At 46.8% G+C, this 6,850-nt stretch overlaps 1 long non-coding RNA gene across 1 annotated transcript; it reads right to left on the bottom strand.

Annotated features, from left to right (window-relative positions):
- Positions 1-1,651: 1,651 nt before the first annotated feature.
- Positions 1,652-5,775, bottom strand: LOC142086443 (uncharacterized). The gene is made up of 4 exons (XR_012675124.1): positions 5,635-5,775; positions 4,275-4,514; positions 3,122-3,245; positions 1,652-2,005 (listed from the first exon to the last, which is right to left on the bottom strand). It is a non-coding gene; the product is annotated as an uncharacterized LOC142086443 (long non-coding RNA).
- Between the last annotated feature and the right edge of the window lie 1,075 nt (positions 5,776-6,850).

Below are 6,850 nucleotides of genomic sequence, written 5' to 3'. Positions count from 1 at the left end.
AAAAAACTCCCATCTTCTTATTGACATTTTAAAGAAGACAGGGAAAAATATAGATGATACAGTTACTCATCCAATTTATCCAATTGCTTTTTTATCAATCTATAACCCCAAAATAAATACAAAAAATTTAAAAAGGATTAGTTTCTCCTATCCTCAGCGTTCCTTAAAAATACCAGCTGATACTTTCTTGGTAAAACTACAATGGAGGAGAAATTTGTTCAGACTATGTAACTCCCTGTGGGAGATCTGGATATTGTAACCTTGGCAGTTCTCAGAACCCAACAAATACTCCCTCACACAGGGGACAACATTTCTAACCTAATCAGTCTGTGGGGTTTGGGGGTTTCTTTTGTTTATTGCACACTGCAGGACCCAGAGTCCGTGGGCGACATGTCCCCGTGCCTGCTCCCGTCCTCGCAGCCGTACGTGGAGCCCAGCCGGCGCTGGAGCTGCCACCGGCCAACTTCTCACCAGGTCCGGGACCCTTGCAAGGGAATAGCCATAAGGAAACCCAAGTCCTGCCTCCAACCTGCTCTTTTGACATTGTCAAATGTCTCCGTACATTTGCCAGCAGTGCAGAACTGCTTGCCTAGCCCCGATATATAGGGGACATTTAGGTAGAATGGAGACTGATAACTGGATGACGTGGACAAAATGGACAAAATCCTTTTCTCTGATGTCCATAGGGAATGTCCGAAGCCATGGAGGAAACTCTTGGTGGGTGGGATGAAGTGTTTTCATTGGACCCATTTTCTGTACAGAAATGGTCTAGATTGAGAAAATCTACTTTGGTCCGGACCATTTGAATTCATTATTATTGCTAACCTTGGAGGTCATGGTCATGGGCCACTGTGCTTGGAGCTGCACAAAAGACTGTTGTCGATGCTGTGTTCAGCCGAGAATTTCATGAGGAATATCTGCACTTTTAAAATTAGCTCATCAGCAGAATAGCTAAGGAAGTAGTTATTTCCTTTGGATCGCAACAATGCCGACACTTTGCACAGTGATGTCTGTAAAGAGGTAGCATGCAACATTAAGTGATATAAGTGAATGTGTCATTAAAGAACCAAAGGGCTAATTTTTTCTAAATATGTCATTTAAAAAAAAAAAAAGATGCTTCATTTAAACTCGTCCAAAAAGCTGTTAAACCAATTTAACACATTGCTGTTTACTTCTGAAAGATATTGAGAGCTTATCTTATCTACTCCTACCACTGTTTGAGTCTAATCACAATATATTAATGCATTCACAGTATGAAAATCTCTTTTCCATTGCAATAAATCAATAAAATTAACTTAGAGATTTCTACAAACTCTGGTTACCAAAGACCTATTCTTTTTCTTGTCCGAAGTGCCGAAAGCACCTAAGAGATTGGAAGTGATGAAGGAACAGTGAAGCACTGGCTCCTATTCATGGAAGTGAACTACAAAAAAGCTTAATGGGAAAACAGTGGGAGCTGAAAACAAGCTTAAATGACTCAGGCTGTCCCAAATAGGGAGGCTTTCCAAAATCCGGCCATCAGCAGGCTAGGGAAAAATTTCCACCCCCTAAAATCAATCCTGTTTCCCAAAGGGGAAAAATATCAGCCCACTAATAAAAATATCAGTTATCTGCTACCAGTGCAGCAGCCCTGGGGTTACGTCCTCCCTGCAGAGCTCCGGATCAAGGGCAGTGCGTGATACAGGCAGTGAATCAACCCGCATTGATGAAACGCTTTGATATACGGCACACACAGGGATTTGGCTTTATTTTGTTTGCTCTCCTGCTTAGAGAGGGACAAGTAAACCAAGCACGTTTCCATCCATGGCTTTCCTTACGCAAGAAGCTAGGGAGAAAATTTAGGAGAGGGCAGGAGAGACTGTAGAAAGCTTTGGGAGGTAAAAACAAATGGAAAACAGTGAAAGGAGGTGACAGCGTAGTGCAAAGGATCTGGAGAATTGCTTGATGCATATAGTTGGAAAATTGCCTTCTTTTTCTCAACATCGAACAGATCCCTGTTGTCCCCCTCCAAAAAAAAAAAAAAAAAGCATGGTTTACCAAGGGTCAACAGATTTATGGTTAGCTTTAAATCAGTGCAACTTCACCTGAGAGCTTTAGTTTTAGATGTATTCAGGATGGGGAATAAACATATGAATTATTCTGGTATAGTGGTAGTAAATAGTCCGGCGGTCTCAGACCAATTTCTGTGGTGCCATATCTCATAAAGTCTGATAAATCCAGCATGTGCAGCTGCTGAGGAGTTTTGGCAGTAGAAAAAGGCCTATATACCAGTGAGTGTCTATATACCAGAGACTCACTGACCATGTACCAACCCTGGCAACTTGCTTTGGTGATGCTCAGATTTAGTTACAGCCTGGGTCTCCTGTGTTTTGGGTAAGGGATGAGAGTAAAGCCGGGGAGTGCAGAGCAGCCGCAGGTGAACCTGCCTGAACTGAATTCCCCAGGCTGGCAGGGAAGTGTTGCGTGTCTGGATCTCTCATTTATGAGTTCATCACATTTATAGCAGGGCCAGAGATTTTGGGATTTGTTGCTAACTGACCTCCTGAAGTCCTCTTTCCTATCCAGATGCAGTGGTTTGAATTCCCTGGACCAAAGAAGGGGGTCTGCCCAAGAGGAAAATGATCTCCAACTCACTAGATTTGGGGAATTTTAGATATCCCTCCCCCGCTTCCCAAAAAACTTCTCTACTCCATCACTCCCAAACATTAGTATAAACATCTTAGCTAAACACTGCCTTTTTAATCCTTACTATTTGTAAATGAGATTCAGCTTTAGATGCGAAACACCCCACAACTTTTTACTATGAAACATAAATATGATCCTTTTCATACAGAGTTGAATTTTATCTTAGGAGGGAAAAAAAAAAATCCCAATCATTACCTGGTTCTCAATATTGGAAAAAAATATTACCATGTTAGATAATGAGAAAAGCTATCTATGCAGCTGGAACAGTGACTCTTGTGCCCACTACTAGAAATTAAAAACAGAATTATAAAAATATTGTTGTGGATAATTTCAGCCCAGAAACACTGAGTGGCTCTTGTGAATGATCATGTTTTCCCTAATTCTTCCTGGCAGAGCTGCATCCTTATTCATGCTGAAATCACTGGGAGCTACTCACCAGAAAGAGGGTGGTTTAACGTGTTTAGGAGGCTTGGAGAGCTGTCTGAAAGCAGTCAATCAGTCTGCACTGTGATATTCTGGTTCTGACTGCATTTTGTTTAAAAAGCAGAGGTAAATGTTGCCTGAGGAAATAAAAAGATTTGAGAGAAAAATGTGACTATGGAAGGCCAGCTGTCAGTTATCCAAAACGTATTAAAACCTGGCAAACAAGTCTCCAAAATCACCTCCAACCCATTTTCTCCTTATTTTCTTTTCCTCTGGCCACACACAATGTTTATTCCGTCAGGGCACCAACAGAGAGCCGAGGTCTTGGTTCCCTGAACACCACCACCACGAGGTTGGATAGACCAGCCCAACGTCAAACAAAGCCCACCAGGAGCACACCTTACACGGGACATATCGGTGCTGAAAATTCGGTGGCTCGGATAGCACTGAATACTGCACCGTGCTGCAGCGGAGCAAACACACAACACATTCAGAACACCAGCCCTGGAGCCCCCCCTCTCAGTTACCTTGGCTCACCCTGGACACCAGGGAGCTGTGAGACCTGCACCAGTACATAGCCACTTGCCTTTGAATTTACAAGGTGGAAAGCCATGGAAAATTGCTCTCTGAATCCAAACCTAACTTTCCTCAGATGGGTAAAATAGCAGGATTATCTTGTTTGCAGTATCTTATACTTGCTGAACGCATTTTTGATGTGCTCTCCTCTTCGGGGCTGCTGGTTGCTATATGTGGTGGTGGCTTTTTGTCAGAGAATTTTGGTTTCAGCAACAGAGGTTGTCAGTTCAGCGTTTGCTTGATATTGCTCTTTGCTCAGGAGAACTCCTCTGTTTCCCCCTTTCCCTTGCAGCTATCACCGCGCCTCTCCATGGTGCTCTTAGCACCAGTTAAACCGTGCCAGCACATCCTATTTTTACACACTGAGAAATGGCAAACCTATAGCGAAATATGGGCAAGGAGAGCAGTACAATAGGTGGTGCACCATGCTCGCCGTGCAGATGAGTATATAAAATGTCTATGTGTATAACATCCCCGAACCCTGCTATATTTTGGCAGCCTGTTTCCTTCTGGTTACAATTCAAGCTCTACTGCAGTCTAGAGAGACTTGTACAGATTTGCTTTGGGGGCTGCTTGTCTGAAATACATACCTCTGCATCTCTAGCCTTTCAGAGCAGTCAACATCAGATGGGATTTTTTAGGCATCTGATCTGGGAAAGAGCTCTCCGGGGCTGATGTCACCGTACTCCACATGATGTATATGCTTATTTCCCTGGCAGTTGGTCCTAGCCGGTGTTTGATGTGGAGAAAATTCTTCTTTCAAGCTGTGGACTAAGGCAACAGCCAAAGGACCAGGGGGCTCCTGGTCCCAGCCAGAGAAAATGACCCTCCTGCATGGAGAATTAGAAGAGAAATATGAGATGCCCGATTGCCTGCTGATGGGCATCATGTGCAGCTCCCTCTGAAATAATTGCACATCAGCCATTAGAGGAAATGAGAAACCATGGCAAATTCGTGGGCAACCAGCGATCTGACTGAGGATATTCAGGCTGACATTTGTGAGGGCACTGCTACCTTTCACCAGGCAGGCAAAGGGCACCTGATGAAGTATTAGGATCAGCCAGCACTATTTAGCTGCTTTCACAATGCCACTGCCACGTGAAAGGTGGTGAAGTTGGGGTATAGAAATCCTTCTGGCTTTTGGGCTTGTTTTTATCCTCTGTCCCTGTCCCTTTTTTCCCCTCAGTACTGTAAAACATCATTCTCCAAGTGCATCCAAGTCACCTGAAGCCTCAGAATGGCTGCATGTGAAGGTCTGACAGCCTGCATGAGACAAGTCCTTCAGGGAAGCAAGAAATGCCCATCCCACGGGTTTGTTTGGAAATTGGGGTCCCACCACTGTGACTGGGGCACTGCCAGGGAGCCATGGATGTGTGCTACGTGGGCAGCAAGAGAAAAAAAGAGTGTTCTGGGAGGAGAAGGGTGGCAATATGGTCACTGTCCCTCCGTCCATCCCTAAAGGTGCCCTTGTAGGTTGTGGTACATCTGCTGTGCACCCAGAGAGATGTAGTCCTGGGAGGTCTAGGAGTGATGGCGTTACAAGGAGGATCACACTCGTCTGTCAATGCTTTTGCAACCAGGAGGCAACCAGTTTTTGGTCACAGCCAGCTTTTACATGCCGGAATTTGGGGTTGCCCAGCTGAAGGTGCCAAGGCTGGCTCCCAGCATAGACCTGTGGCCACCACAGCCCAGTGACCACAGGACCAGCAGCACAAAGCCCTGAGCGAAACGGGCCAAGCACAGCCAGGTCTGGCCAAAGTCGGTGGGATCTATGGAGGCGCAACGCCTGCATAGATCAGCCCCAGGGGCTCTCCAGCGAGAATAACAAAGGCAATTTTTCTTAAATTTATCCACATAACACTTGTGCTTTCCCCACCTGACGATGGGAACAGGCAGCAGTGAAAGTGCCTGTAGTTTTCAAGTTGAAATGTTTGCAAAATGCTCTCAGACCTGGGCAGAGCAGCTGAGACCCGAGCACAGCGTGCGGTTCGTGTTTCTGCTTTTACGACCCAGATTTGCCCGCTCTGAAGGCTGGACCTTGCGCCGGGTTAGAGCTGGTGTGCGCCTTCGCCTTTCCTCATCAGTGCTCAACAGCCTGTGGAGAGGAAAGGCTTTGTTTTAGGGGGAGCAGGTGTTCCATTACCTCACCTCTCTCTTTTCATATTAAACATATCCCCGGTTCACTTCTCTAGGAGGGATAAGCTTGTGTTTGCGAAAGCGGCGGGGGAAATCACTTGAAAGGCGACATCGGAGGTAGGCTGTCTGCGCCGATAGTTTGATGAAAGAAAAGAGCAAATGAATGAAAGAAAAGCATTTAAAGTATTTTCCGCCTGCAGCGAGCAGCTCGGAGCGGTGCTGCAGGGCCAGCCCGTCTCTGTGGCAGGGCTGCCTGCCTCGCAGCGAGCCCCTTCCCCGCGGGGCCGCCCGAGGCCGGACCCTTGGAGATTTACCCAGAAAAGGGGAGAAATTCAGCCCTCTTCCCCATCCTCGGTGCTGTCTCCCTGCTTGGAGGCTGCACCGGTGGCAGGTGCTCTCCTAGCCCGGACAAAGGAGCTGTGGCATCCCCTCGCCGGACAGCATCCGAGGACAGCAAAGGCATCCCCGAAGGGAACATAAGATCCATTTCTGCCCGCGCCAGGCTGCAATCACACAGCGGTGCCGTGCCCAGGCACAGCAGCTGAGGACTTGGCACCTGCGCTGCCCTTGGCCGGAGCACTGGGCTCAGGGTGCCAGCGCCAAAAGGGATGGTGGGCGGGAAATGGAAAGTAGCTCAGGGGATGGACACACGGACCGACATTTTGGGGTGTAGAGGAAGAACTGGTGGGGACCCTGCCTGCTTTCATTGCACCCCATGTGAACATCCATCCCCTCGACTTGGGTATGAGGAAGCGAACAAGCAGAGAACTGTTATCCAGGTTACATCTTTGTTTCAAACAGAAATAGAAGGCGGCCATGCCTCGGTGAATAAAAGCCCGTTGCTCCGCTCTAACCATCTGTCAGGCTCCCTGCCACGGTGTCTGTGTGTCTGCTCAGGCATTGATAGGGAATTAGCCACCTTATATCATGGCAGATTGTCTTTCGCCTTCTCACTACTCCATTCCCCTTGTGAATATTTTGGATCGTTGCCTTCAGTGGCTGAAATGCAGGTGTTGGATTATAGCCATGG

Source organism: Calonectris borealis, chromosome 11 (assembly GCF_964195595.1).
Source record: "Calonectris borealis chromosome 11, bCalBor7.hap1.2, whole genome shotgun sequence".
NCBI lineage: Eukaryota > Metazoa > Chordata > Aves > Procellariiformes > Procellariidae > Calonectris > Calonectris borealis.
Note: the sequence above shows the minus strand (reverse complement) of the source record. Positions and strands in the feature narration are given on the sequence as shown.